The 14,122-nt window shown below is 39.9% G+C and overlaps 1 protein-coding gene across 1 annotated transcript in view; it reads right to left on the bottom strand.

The window, feature by feature from the left end:
- HAPLN1 (hyaluronan and proteoglycan link protein 1) overlaps window positions 1–8,761 on the bottom strand; it is a 69,153-nt gene extending 60,392 nt beyond the window's left edge. Inside the window, exon 1 of the mRNA XM_006197634.4 lies at window positions 8,332–8,761. The gene's annotated coding sequence lies outside the window, so the exon portion shown is untranslated. The remainder of the gene's footprint in view (window positions 1–8,331) is intronic.
- Window positions 8,762–14,122: the final 5,361 nt, after the last annotated feature.

Below are 14,122 nucleotides of genomic sequence, written 5' to 3'. Positions count from 1 at the left end.
TATTGCCAACTAGAAAATGTGAAATAAAAATTTTATTTTTTAACATGTACATTATTTTAAAATATTTTACATAGACTAAAACACATGATCACTGATATTTATGGCATTCTTAAGATAGCTGTTAGTATACAGGGTATATCACAGTAGTTATAAATATTTTATAAATTTTTATCTTGATTGTTATATTGTAGCTAGATACTTGTAATTACAGTATCTTTTTAATACATTTATCTCACTAGTGAACATACACTCAGTAACTTCATTTGTATGACCTTTAGAAGGAGAGTGTTCAGAAGTCTCATGAAGAAATTCTTGTTCACCTATTATAGCTGTAATAATACAAGTGGGGGAGGGAGGAGGGTTATCTGATTTAGCCAATGGAAAATACAGGTCACCTAGTTCAATTTGAACTTCAGAACACAGCAATCTCTTTAGCATGAGTATGTATCATGCAACATTTGGGACATACTTATACTAAAAATGATTCAATTCTTCAATATATTTTACATGGCAACCCTAGTAGGGGGCGATATGAGGGAGACTTGAGGGGGGAAAAAAAAAGGAACTTGCTGAGAAAAAAACCCAGAAATCCAGGATTCTGGGCTCCAAATCTGACCTACAGTTTAGAGGCCTTCAGGACCAAGGAATTAGGAAAAGAATTATAAATGGACCTGAATGCAGAATGGCTACATTCTGTGGTGAGCTCATTTTTATGTTAAGCTAAACAACATGAACTAAGGTTAATCAAGTCCTCTGTGAATTACCACCTACACCAGACATTGATTGCTGACTGTTAAACAAAAAAAGGCAGCAACATATATTTAAAACTAGCTCAGTGTTGGATAAAATTGAATAAATAACTACAATTCAGACATGCTGGGGTCTTACCCACTTTCAGGGTTATCATTATGAAAATCTGTCATTAGAACATCAAGGCTGAGAAATGCCATTTTAATTTCATTTAATTCAACAAACATGTTGGGCACCTTCTAGATGGAGAGGACAGACTGTTAGATATGAGAATTATTAAAACATTGATATTATTCATCTCGGTGGACATCTATAGTTGAAAAAATGAAAGTTAAAATCATGTATAAATAACAGCCAACTCATTCTTACCAGTTTTTTTCCTGGTTTTTAGATCTTGGTCAGCTGTTCTTGCTTTGTTCTTCCCTGGAATGATCTCCTTTTCTCTTCCATATGATTTTCAACTACCATTTTCATACCAGAGACTTCCAAATCTCTACTCCAGCCATCACTTCTCCCCTGTGCTTAAGTGTGTACATTCAGCTCATATGGGTTCTTGGCTGTCCCATGGGTACTTCCTGAATGAGACTTACCATTTTCTCCTAGAAACTTTTATTCCTCCTTTATTCCCAGTCTTAATCAGTTGCATCCCTCTCCACTTTACTGTCTGCCCTTGAAATAATCCACACTATCCTCAACTCCTCTCCCATCCAATCCGTGTGTCCTTATTAGATCATGCCTATACTGCTCTGTGTCCTCTGTCAACTAATTTCCTTCCTCCAGTCTTGATTTCCATAAATTTAGAGATTCTTAAAATTATCAATTAATGTTATTTACATTAATTTTATACCAACAATTATTATTTAAATTTGAGAAGAGTCTATGAATTTAATGACATTGAAAGATAAGAGGAAGACTGCTAAGGAAAGAAATGGAATAGCCGGGGGTTGGAAAGTGTTCATACACCTGAAATATAGGTACTTGGAAGAGATGACAGGGAGACCCCTCAAGCCTCGTTCAGCACCATGTTGGGCACTGACGGAAATAACAGTAAGCATTTGTAGGGCACCTACTGAACATTAGGCATTCATATGCCCCAGCATGGTGAATGATGCAGGTCCACAATCCCTTTCCTCTAGGCTGCAGGAAATTAGGGGAAGGAAACCAACTCTCTCAGTCTGGGTTATTAGCCCTAGGAATTTAAAAAGTGATGAGCATCTTTGTTATAAGACCAGACCAGTATCTCACAGGAGCATAATCAATGGAGTGTCATCAAGGAAAACATAAATAAATCTGAAACAACTAATAAAACATGAATTCCTTATGCCCTACGTCAAACATAAAATGGGAAAAATTTCAACTAACAACTGATCAATGTTAGTTTTCCAGAATCTGTAATCAGCATTGATGATGAAATTTCTCTGAAATCAGTTGTAAAGTAGGTGAGCACACATTTTACAAAGATACTGGCTTTGACCCATATTTTCAACATGCTGGCTTATTCCTGTGCCTGCCCTCTGCAGAGCCCTGTCTTCCTTCTCCAGTACCTTGACTTAGAGGAGTCCTACGACCAGATACGTGGATTCTCATTGCTCTGTCCTTCTGGATCTAGATATTTTGGGTGGCTTAGGGCTCACATAATAGAGCTTAAGAAGCTACAGGCTTTCTTCCTGTCAGGGGCAGCAACCCAAGCAGAGTAATGAATGGCTCAGAGGCTCGGGGCAAGAGAACAGGAGGGTTCAAAGGGATGGGCTGGGATGCCCCTTGGGGTAGGAGGAGGGAGACCCAGTCTAGGCAAAGCACTGGGGGGAGGGTGAAAGGACGGGTTGATTAGGCTCGGCTAAAAGGGGCTATTGGTTAACAGGACCCTCTGTCCTGGAAACAGGCCTGAGGGAATCTCTCTGGCCTCCCTCATGGAATGGGGATAACAAAGGTTGAAGACCATGGAGGGCAAAATTGGTTTAATTACACACTTCGGTGTAAGGATGGGAAGGCCCTCAGATGCTTGAAATTCTTTTCACAAAAAACAAAACATTTACTTTAAAGAGATAAAAAGCTTGAGATGTAGATGCATGAGTGAAACTCATTCACAATTAGGTGTAATCAGTCAGTCAAGAAATCAATAAACAGAGAAGTATCAGATTCTCCAGGGTGGTGGGTAGAGAGCAGGAGTCTCAGTTAATGAGGTAGAAGGGGGCGGAAAGTTTGGGTAAGTGCAAAGGAAAGAGACCCAGCAGACTAGGAAGGCAAACTTCACCTACTTGGCAGATTTGACTAGTGATTCATGATATGCGTCCATCTGCCTTCTCCACTGGCTTGCGAACTCCTTGAGCCAATGACTCTAATACCTAGCTTGGAGCCTGGTGCAGACGGTAAGCACTAAATTATTCTGTGCTCAATCTGCATTTTAGTTCCAAACGGGTGGACAGCAACTGTGTGCAAATGAATTTTTGCTTTTCCTGCCCATCCAAATAGGCAGATGATTGGAACCCCTGCCCTCCTGGGGTTCCGAAGTGTTCATCTGCCCTCTCAGGCCCATCTGTGCCCACACAACCAAGACACAAAGCTCTTATTCACTCAGCTAGAAGGTGGCAAACAAGAGAAAATGATTTTAAAGCTGCATACTCAAATACGAAAACTGTGAGGCTAGAACATTTGTGTTGTTTCTGTTACTCAAAACGTACCCCAGGATCTTGCAACATTTTACCTTCATTATCATCAGTGTTTGACTTTTTGATTTTTTTTAGAATCCACTGTCATGGTATAAAGTGAAGGACCCAGCATGTAGAGCTAGCACAGTGCCTGGCAAAATAGTAAGTATTCAATACATTTTTGTTGAATGAACAAATGAACTCATGAATGATTGATGGACGTGAGCCCCAAATTCCAAATAAGACAGTCAGAATGAGGAAATTTCACATCATATTGGTGGAGACTAGGCCGAAACATTATCCATAAAACTTTGTGAAAAGTTTAGGAAAATCCAGATTTACCATAAAAATAGTTGAATGCTATTTCATTTAATTGGATTTTATGTAATACAGTGAATGGAATTGGAATATAGTAATTGGAATTTAGTAACCAGTTGAGTAAATTGTGTTCTCTTTGGGTTAAGCTAGGTTGGAAAAATGGGGACATTTCTGTTGCCCTTACAGGACTGAGAACCCATCCCTGAACTTCAGTAATTTTTCTAAATTATTTAGAAGACTCTGTGAGTTTGTTTTGTTTGTTTTTGTTTTGTTTTATTTTGCAAATAGCTTCCTGGCCTTCGAGCAATAACCCCATCTCAGATACCTCTCCCCTACCCCCTGTCGAGCTGTAAAACTATGAATAGAAGCTCAAAATAGTCCAGCAACATTTGATATTTTAAACAAATCCTGACTTTATCTGAATATAGCTAAGAACTTCTCAGTCCCAGCAAGCCCCCCTCCAGGTATCCATCACTGTAAGAAGCCGTTATGTGGAGTTACTGCAATATAGCCAAGAACCCAGTAGCATCAGACCATTTCAGAAAGCTTGGCTGATTCTCTTTTGTGTAGTTTGTTCTTAACTAGTATCGAGTCACCTGAAACCATTAAAACTTCTTTCTTTTTTTTTTTAATTGAAGTATAGTTGATTTACATACAATATTGTTGTTAATTTATGGTGTATAATATTTTGGTGTACACTGTTACAATGTTCCGCTTAATTTCAGTATAGTGACTCGGTTATACATATACATATTATATATATATATATATTCCTTTCATATTCTTTTTCATTATAGGCTATTACAAGGTATTGAATATAGTTCCCTGTGCTTTACAGTAGGGTCTTGTTGTTTACCTGCTTTATGTATAGTAAGTATCTGCAAATCCTAAACTTGCTGTAACAGTTTTTCAGTACGTGACTAAATTTCTGCTTTGAGGACCTCTGACTTTCAGGCAATCTCTCATTAGCTCTCTCACTAGAATGAGTCTAAGATTCACACTAAAGCACAAGGATGGTCAGATGAAATTGTTAACAGAATGGTGTGTTTCTGGTAGTTAATAACTCATTGGAAATAAGAATTAAGATAACATGCTCTCTTTTACATGATTGTTGTTGACTCCAGTCATTGCCTCTGATCAATTCAGGCTATAATTTTGTGGCATTAATGAAGAAATACTTAATGAGCAGCTCTGTTTTCACAGCATAGGTCTCACTGTTGTACACCAAACCAAAGTCCCCTAAACAGGAAACTTCCATTCCACACGAGCAGGCCTAACTTGATTTGTGGATTACACCTCCAGAGCTCAGCAAGTAACAATTTAATCATTTTTTCCCTACTGAGGCATTTTTCCTTCCAGTCTGAATTTCAGAACTTGATTAATGCCAATATGCTGAACACTGTTGCCATTAAGTCTTACACCTTGCAAAGAGCCAATTGGAGTAATAATTTTTGGAGAAAAGTTTTCCAAAACTCTCAGTGCAGTATTCTGACGGGTTAATCTTCTATGATATCATGATGCTTCTTTCAAACAGTGGCTTTCCTTGTAATTGTTCTTGCTTGAGATTTTTTTTCTATTATATCAACTTAATGGAAGCAGTCTTACTGCTTCAAAGCTGCATATGAATGTGTAAGTTGTTCTACATGCTGATGATTAGTGTTAGAGAGCAGTATTTCGTAAAACATACCTGGCTACCCAAAAGCAGTTTTTACTCTTATCTTTTATATTTAATTAAGAGAAACTAAAGAATATGTAATAATATGTGCTAGAATCTATGTGCTAGCCTTTGAAGCTAATCATTATTTACCCATTTAAAATCAGTAACGATAAACTTTACATTTATTTCCATTTGAGGAAGTGATTCAAGATACAAACTCTCCCCACCTGTTTTTGAGCTAGGTCATGCCATCTGTGTAAAAACAAATCCTGTATTAGAAGCAAGTTATGGTATCTTCTTAGAGGCAGAAAGTTGATGGTAAATTACTGAGTAAAGAGTAAACTGATTTTAAATGCAACTACCAGGAATGCAATCAATTGTTAAGTGGCACCTTGAACTTTAAATTATATAAAAGTCACTTGCTGCATTTTCTACTCTGAGCACCTACCCCAACGTCTGGCCTACAGTTAGTATTCAGTGTCAACAGAATGGAAATCTCAGGATTTTTTACCAGGAGGCTGGTGAGAAAGCGTTCTTTGATTCATCCACTAGGTGGCACACAGGGACTGTGCTTCACACATGGAACCACCACAGACCCTCCCTTTCATAGTGTAAATAAAGAGCTGCATTATTAATTTATACCATCGTGTCCACTCTACACCTAATATTTGTTTAACCAGCTGTTTCCTGTAATCCTCCTTAAACACTATTGATTAAAATACTAAGAATATTCAGGTTTCCATCCCTCCTCGTTTTTCCCCAACAACATGTCATTACCTTTGAATGACAGACTAAGTACATTTAAGTAACATAGACTAAGTACTATGGTTACTAATAATAAATACAGGAGGTTGGAAAATTAAGTAGAGGCAACAGAAGACTATACTGTGAAAGTTATTTTCAAATTTGCTCTGCATTTCGCTGGAATTTTAATTGGTGGAATACCATTATCTTAAGAATGTAATTTGGAAAATAAAACATGCATGAGGCAGAAGGGAATGAAAAGAAAATCAGTATGAGGATTTTCAGAAAAGGGGGTTATTTTCTGAATATGACTCTTGTTTATCTTTACAAAGATGAAGTGCTGTGCTACCTTAAGATTCAAAGGCTTCAACCACTCAGAAAATACCAACATTCCACATCCAAGATGCTAAAAGGCAGGACTGTTCAGTAGACCACCTATTCATAAAGCATCTTTCTGCGCATGCCGAATGTATTTATCCTGGATGTGTTACTGGCTCCCAAAGGAAGGAGGAGGCAGTGAAACCACTAGGGATATAATGAATTGATTCTTCTCTGTGAAAGTATCTTTAGTTCTTCTAAATTACAGTGTCAGTCATTCCTCTGAGACAGAGGGCCTCGCTGACAATAAATGGCTTCACTTTATAAGAACATGATGTTCCCCTCTTGCTTGTTCCTCATAGAAAGCCCAGACCCACTGAACACTCCTGTTTGGAATACTGGCCTCTGGGTACATTCTCTTTGGAGACCAGTGGTCTGGAGGTTGTTGGTTTTTCGCTTGCTCAGTAAGTTACATTTAAACAAAATGACTTCTCCTTATCTAATTTTCCCATTTTTAAGCTGTTTCCAATTTTATGAAGAGGTTACCAAAACATGTAGCCATTCTCTTAGCTTAAAAATTAAATTATTAAGAACAGATAGCCCCAAAGTGACTCAAGACTAAACCTTAAATGCTCAGTAGGCCTTTGGCATACATTCTATTTTACTTATTGAAAGAAAAACTTTATTCATAAAAATAAGTGAAACTGAAGTTAAAAGCTGATGTAAGGATTAAGAAATATCACATTAAGAGTTATCCAAAGAATGTATATGATGCATTTTTGGTAGAACAATATTCCCATTAACGATTCCATTAAAATATTGAAGTCACTGAAGTGTATATAAAATTACTGCAAATTTAGTACACTGAAATAATCAAATAGAAATGGTTACCAGAAACTACATTTGTAATGAATAAATATTACATTTCACTTAGAAATTAATTCACAGACTTTATTTCTTAAGAACCGTTAGCTTCCAAGAAGCCAGCCAGTATGTTTGATTTTATGACATCACGCTGGAACATGTACAGAAACACTTTCCACCCTAAAAACTCCCAAATGTACTGGGCACTTTGTGTATTTTTCCAGTGATAAATGAAAACAAAATAACTTATTTTCAAAATAACAAACCATCTTACTTTGAACACAACAGTCATACTCAATGGAAGAAAACAACTTCATTTAAGCCCAAAAGAGTTGAGATTTGCTTAGGGAGGTGAACAGTCTCAACACAAATAATTCCTTTAAGCAAAATTTTAAAAGCAGTCTTACCAATCATGGCTTTAAAAAGCTTATTTTCAGTACATTAAAATTATCCACCAGCATCGTTCTATCTATGAAAAGCATCATGGTTCTGTGATTGTAACTTCACAATTAAGTTGAGAAATCCAGACCAGAATTGGTAACATCTCAAAGTTTATCAGTCTAACAGGTATTACCTATGATTACAGTAACTTTCTTTTTCTCATTAACCTATGTATTCGCCAAAAGAAAGCTCACGAATCTGGAATGGACAGTCCCATTCCTCAGCATTTCCTTCAGCCTGTACTATCCTTTTTTCATCTCAGGTGCTATAAAATGCTTGTTGAAATACACATGTAAAAGTTGCCACTTGGAAACCATGCATCTACCAGATTTATAGTAGCATTAGCAAAAGTCTTGGTACTAGACTTTATTCTTGCCCCAGTCTAGACTGAGCTTGTTTATTGCAGCACAGTATTTTATCTGACAATATGATTCTTAAAAAAAAAAAGTTGAGATATGTTAAACTCAAAAAAAGAAAATAAGAAAAGTTATTTTAATGTATAGGTATATCATGATATGAACTGCTCTCTGAGATCTTAAAGGCACCCAAGGTTTGACCGAAAGAGTAAAAAAAAATTGATGGAAGTTTTACCTTGTCCTAAAATCCAGAAGTTCAGATGCTCTCAAGTCCTGCTGAAGTTGGAGCCTGGAGATCAACTGAAGCCAGCGCTCTTTCCCCTCACCTTAAGTTTGTCTCTGGGCAAGTGTGTGTGCGTGTGAGAGAGTGTGTGTGTGTGTGCGCGCGCGTGTGTGTGCGTGCGCGCGCGCAGAATGTCTCTTTGTGGCGCTGGATGGCAGTGGTCCTGGTCCTGGGAAGAAGGAGGCACTTTCTCACCAAGAGCAGAAGAAAAGCAAAGCGTCACCAGGAAAGTTCTCCTCCCAGATCCCCTAATTACAGCCTAACGTGCACTTCATGCAAACTTCAGGGAGGAAGGGAGGGGCAGCTCTGTACCCAAACCTTCTGAAACAGCAGCCTCTTAGATGACTTTCCCCTCTGCTCAGATCCCGGAGTAACACGCTCAGGGGTTCAGGCAAAGCGGCAGCTATAACCACAAGCCCCCACCACACCACACCTACCGAGTCTGTCTAGAGGGGATGGGGCAAGGGGCTTATGGAATGATCGTGGGACAGCGGTGCAAGGCAGACAAGACAGGGCAGTGAATTTTCGCTTTGTTTTTTAGCCTCTGCTTAAAAGAAGAATCCAAGGGGAGGAGAGGTCCTCGCTTTCCCGTCTCCCTCTCCTGAAAGAAGATCCAGGGTAACCAGGTAGAAAGGTAATTATGACAACAGCGGATAAAGCTTCCCAAAGCTGAGGTGCCCTTTCACCCAAATTGTCGGAAGTATACTTTACTGTTTACTGGACTCAGTATCGATATTGGGTTTGAATCTCTGTTAACAAACAACTGCTATTGTATTCCTGGATGACAGAGCTCAAAGAACCTGGATTTATTTATAGAGTGAAGAATGCGAGGGGCAGACAGGATGGGTGGGGTTGGCTTATGGATCCATACGCAGGATTAGAACCAGATGGGCACAGAGCGCGCTCGCGCGCGCGCAGACACGCCCCTAAAATAACCACTGGGGAAGATGCTGGGACACGCGGGAAAACGCCTCCTGAACAAATAGACATTTATTTATAACTTCAGGGAGAGTATATAGGTCCATTGATTCCCGCCTTGAGTAACCAAGGGTTTTGGAGAGGAAATGGCTTCATATTTCAATAACAGAGCCACCTTTGATGGAGCCTAGGAGAGGAAAAAAAAGAAACACCGCAGGAAGCAAACGGCTTTTGCAGCCGACCGGAGGAGGGAGCGGGGCTGGCCCGGGGATGAGGACAAGCAAACAAGCCCGGGAGGCCCCTAGCCAGGGAGGAGGCGAGACGCAGGCCGGTTGGCCTGAAAGCCTGGGATGCGGGGCGCTAGGAGGCGTCCGGCGGCTCGCGGCCGCGCTCCGGGCTCTCGCCCTCCGGCTAGCGAGGCGTAGGCGGGACTGCGGGCTCGTCACGACAGCCGCCGCTCGACTGGTGCGCTGGAGAGGCAGGGGAACCGGTGGGGCAGAGGGTGTGGAGGGCCAGAGGACTGATAGAATAGACGGATTGGTGGGGCAGGGGGACTCGTGGGGGAGGAGAGCTAGCGGGGTAGGGGCGTCAGTGGGACAGGGGCGCAGGTGAGCCACGGGGGTCAGTGAGGCAGGGACGCCGGAGGAGGAGGTGACTTATAGGGCAGGGGGACAGGTGAGGTGGGGGCGCGAGTAGGGCAGTGCGCGCGGTCTGAGCTGCGCCGGAGGCGGCGAGCGGCGCTATTGTCTTGGAGATAAAACCTAAGCCATGTTGGCGGCGTCCTCTTAGAAGAGAGGCGGGAAAGAGATCTATGTTTTTTTAAAAAAAGACTTCTTTCCAGCTTTTCCCTGGTGTTATTTCACTGGTTCCTGCCCGTAAACTCACCCTTGCCATTCGAGTCTTTGGTAAATTAACGCGTACCTCTCGGAAAGATTTTATTCCAAAGACAAACCAAACACAAAGTCTCACGAAATGAAGACAGTTGTATTCGAAATGAAATAATTAAAAATGAATTCCTAGACAATTCACCACCTTTCTTGTAATTCCAAAACCTGGGCAAGGTGCCTCTTTTCATTTTTCCCTGTTTGTCCTCACAGGGAACAGGCCGCTCGAGGCTTTGCAATGTTACGTCGTTAATTTTGTGGCTATTGAGACAGCTGTTATACTGTAGGCCCCACATTAACGGCCAATAAAAATAAGATACATCTCTGCCTTTTAACTGTGGAAAGAGTTTTTATGCTATTTCTTGTAAATTTTCAGGATGGTATGTATTTTAAGAAACATAAAGGAATTAGACTTAAAAACAAATATCCTCCAGTTTTTGTATTAAAGCTCCATAAAGGTGGCGAGGCTGGTGGTGTGTGGCTATGAAATCATATAAGTTAGTTTAACTACTGATCTTGTTCCCTTAGTTTAAACACCTGATTTCAGGGAGTTGCCTGGGGAGTAACTCGGATCAGCTGGCTCATGGATATAGCACTTGTTCCTTATTTTGCAGTTTGTTCCGTGTAGTTATTTCAGCGGAGCATTAAGAGAATGTAATGCATTCTCTTCAGAAATTGTTTATTAGCCACGTAAAACCATCAGTTTTGCAACTTAGTCAGACCACAGTGAGTTACACTAGAAAGTTTTTGTTTTTTTGTTGTTTTTTCAAATTTCAGGTGTAACCCTACCAATTGAGATAGGCTTCCATCGTTGTTTTGTCGGTCCTTCCCCACCTGTTTCCTTCCTCCCCTTCCTTGCTTGCTGTAGGATTGGGCCACTCAAGACGGATGTTCTCTTGCTCTCTGTCCATCACCTGCTAGACCAGTGCCTGCTTTACCTACACCCTCCCTACTCACACAGCTGAGTCTTTCCAACATACTTGCCCCCAGCCCCAGGTAGTCATTGTTCTAGCTTTAGATGAGACTATCTCCACCGTGATAGCTTATCAAAGGGGCAATGAGGGGCGTGCCCCTTTGCTGATTTCCCTGGTAACTGATGAGACAACGTGACTTCAATTCCCGCTATAACTGGTAATTTGCTCCTCCTCCCGTAGGGGAGGCCGACATCACTCTCCTACCGCCGGCTGTCTGCTGTGCACACAATGGTGTGTTGCTCCAGGACCTGGCTTCCAACGTGTAAGATTTCCCCATCCATTCAGCCATGGATGTCTCAATTGCTGACTCTGGGCCAGGGGTGCAGCCCAACACTAGTGTTTGTTAAAAGATCTTTAGTACACTAATTTTAATACTTAACCAGTCAATAGTATGTGTTTAATTTTACTGATATTGATGCATTTGTTGATATTATATACATTTCCATTCATTTGTGGGTTCACATGTGTACTATTTGAAATTTACATTGGAATTAGCTTTAAGAGTCTTTTAAAACAGATTTTTGTGTTTAGTTAATTCCCTTTTACAACTTTTTACTGCTTTATAGAGATATACATTACTTTGATCAGTCATTATAATTATGCGTAAGGGCAAAGTCATTATAATGACCTTTGGTTAAAAAAATCAAACCAAGTAAGTAAATAAATAAATAATCTATTTTTGTGACTAAATAATTTTACAAAGGTGTAAGTTGTAGGAAAATATTAGAAGACCCAAATATCTTTTCAAGGAAAATCATATCAAAAGAGTAGTCTATGTATGAAGATTCCTTCTAATTATTAACATTAATAATTTATGTGGAAATGTTACTGAATGCAAGTTCATGTGCCTGACGCACAGTGAGGCCAAACAAATGCAAACATTGGCGTTTGGAGCAGAGAAAGTTTTTATTGCAGGGCCAAGCAAGGAGAACAGTGGCTTGTGCTCAAAACCCAGAACTCTCTGACGGTTTTTGGGGTGAATTTTACTTCTTTTTTTTTAAACTAGGGTGAAGTTTATAATAGGCAAAATGAGGCTTGAGGGCTGCCAGGTGTGTGACTTTCTTCTGACTGGTTGTTGGTAGGTAAGAGGGCCATGCTCCAGGAATCTCGTGCTCAGCCTGAAGTTATCATCCTCCACCTGGGTGGGGGCCTTAGCTCCTGCAGAAGAACTCAGATATATTAAGGACAGCCCTGCCCCACTGCTGCAGCAGTTATTTCTTGACCTGCCTCCTTTGTTTCTGCATACCCTGCCTTCCCTGATTAGCTGCCGTTTGAGTCTGCCCTTTGGAACTCTGGGAAGGTTTAGAAGGCGAAGTGAATCCTATTTCCTACAAACAAGAAACGAGGACACACAAATAATTTGCAGCTGGCAGGGCCCTGCAGGGTCCTGCTCCGTTTCAGAAACGTCTTTCATGGCGTAATGAGGTATTTTGTTTTTGTTTTGGAGGAGGCAAGGAGATCAGCTTTCTTAAGTTTCAGGAAAAAACATATTTTCTTCCATATTAATTTTTAAAATGACTTAGGTGCTTAAAATTCATGTAAGGTTTTACTTTAATTTACCTGGCTAAGTGCTACAGATACAGAGCCTAGAAATTAAAGTTGAAAATCAAGATTCTGGAAAAGCAAATACTCATTTAGAGTTAATGTGTGTGTGTGTGTTTGTGTGTGTATATATATAGTATATACGTATGTTTATCAGCAAATCTTGAAAAGACCTTGTCGAGCATAATGTAAAAGTATTTTTTGAGAATGAAAACTAGGTCAGAATGGTGTTATAAAATGTAACTGCATTTTTTTTTTTTTTTTGCTAATTGTAAGGCAGTTTGGGTAATTGGGTTGAACTAGATAAAATGGAGTATTCAACCATTTTCGACCTACCGAAAAAGGCAATTTCATCTGGCCTAACCTAATAAAAACTTAAATATGTGCGTAGTATAAACATAGCAGGAATATTTTCAACATTTAAAAAATATCGATATAAAATATCATGAATCGTTAATATGTAATAAATTTGCAAGCAGAGTGGTATTCCTCCTGACATATTACCTTTCTAATGGAATATACATTTTTATTCAAATGAAGATTACCTAAATTCATCTCCTTTCCAAACTCAAAAGAGGCTGCTCTATTATCCACTGAATTTCAGAGAACTCCTTCCCTGTGAGTTTGTGTTTCCTGGAATTTTTGCCTCAGGCTAATATCCTACCTGGTTGAACATCTGCTGGGAAGAAGATGCAGCTCTGGGCGCTTTGAGGTAGCAGATTGGGGGTGGGGAGGAAAGCCATTTGACCTTTCTTGTTTGAGGGCTCAGAACTTCATTAAAGCATCCCTTGGGAATGTGGGTAAAACCATGAGAAAGACATCATTAGTAATTAAGTCCTTCCCACTGGCAATATTCCTGTTAAACTCCACGATTAAAATACAAATGCAATATTCTAAATGGTCACAAAGCATTTGATAAAAGGTTATTTTGCTTTTAATGCAATGAGGTGGGGTTGACTTTCCAAGGGCCCACTTTTTGTTCTGTCACTCAGAAAGTGTCCTGCAGAGAGACTCTTCAAAAGGGCAAACGAAGTAATTAGGCCATAAATTGTTCAAATGTTAAGAGCAGAGCTGTTCCAGAAGCTAGTGAGGCCACAGGAATATCATACCAAGTGATAAATACCCTCAGGTCCTGAGAAGTTAAGTGCCTGCATGTTCTCGAGTTTGTCTGCTGGATTGGTTTTGGTTTCACAGCACCTCTCTCGTAATCTGTTGTTCCCGTGGTGTGTTTCTTTTGTCCAGAATGCCCGAACTCTTTCCTTAATTTTTATCAATACATTGGTGTCTATTTGGTTATTAACCAGGTTCCATTTCGCAGGAGCACTCAAATGGAGAGAATCCTATCTACTTCTTTGTGCTGTCTTTGATTGTTCTGGTGTTAAGAAACTTCTTCCTCTCTCACAACCCTATATTACTCTTAAGAGC

Source organism: Vicugna pacos, chromosome 3 (genome assembly GCF_048564905.1).
Source record: "Vicugna pacos chromosome 3, VicPac4, whole genome shotgun sequence".
NCBI lineage: Eukaryota > Metazoa > Chordata > Mammalia > Artiodactyla > Camelidae > Vicugna > Vicugna pacos.
Note: the sequence above shows the minus strand (reverse complement) of the source record. Positions and strands in the feature narration are given on the sequence as shown.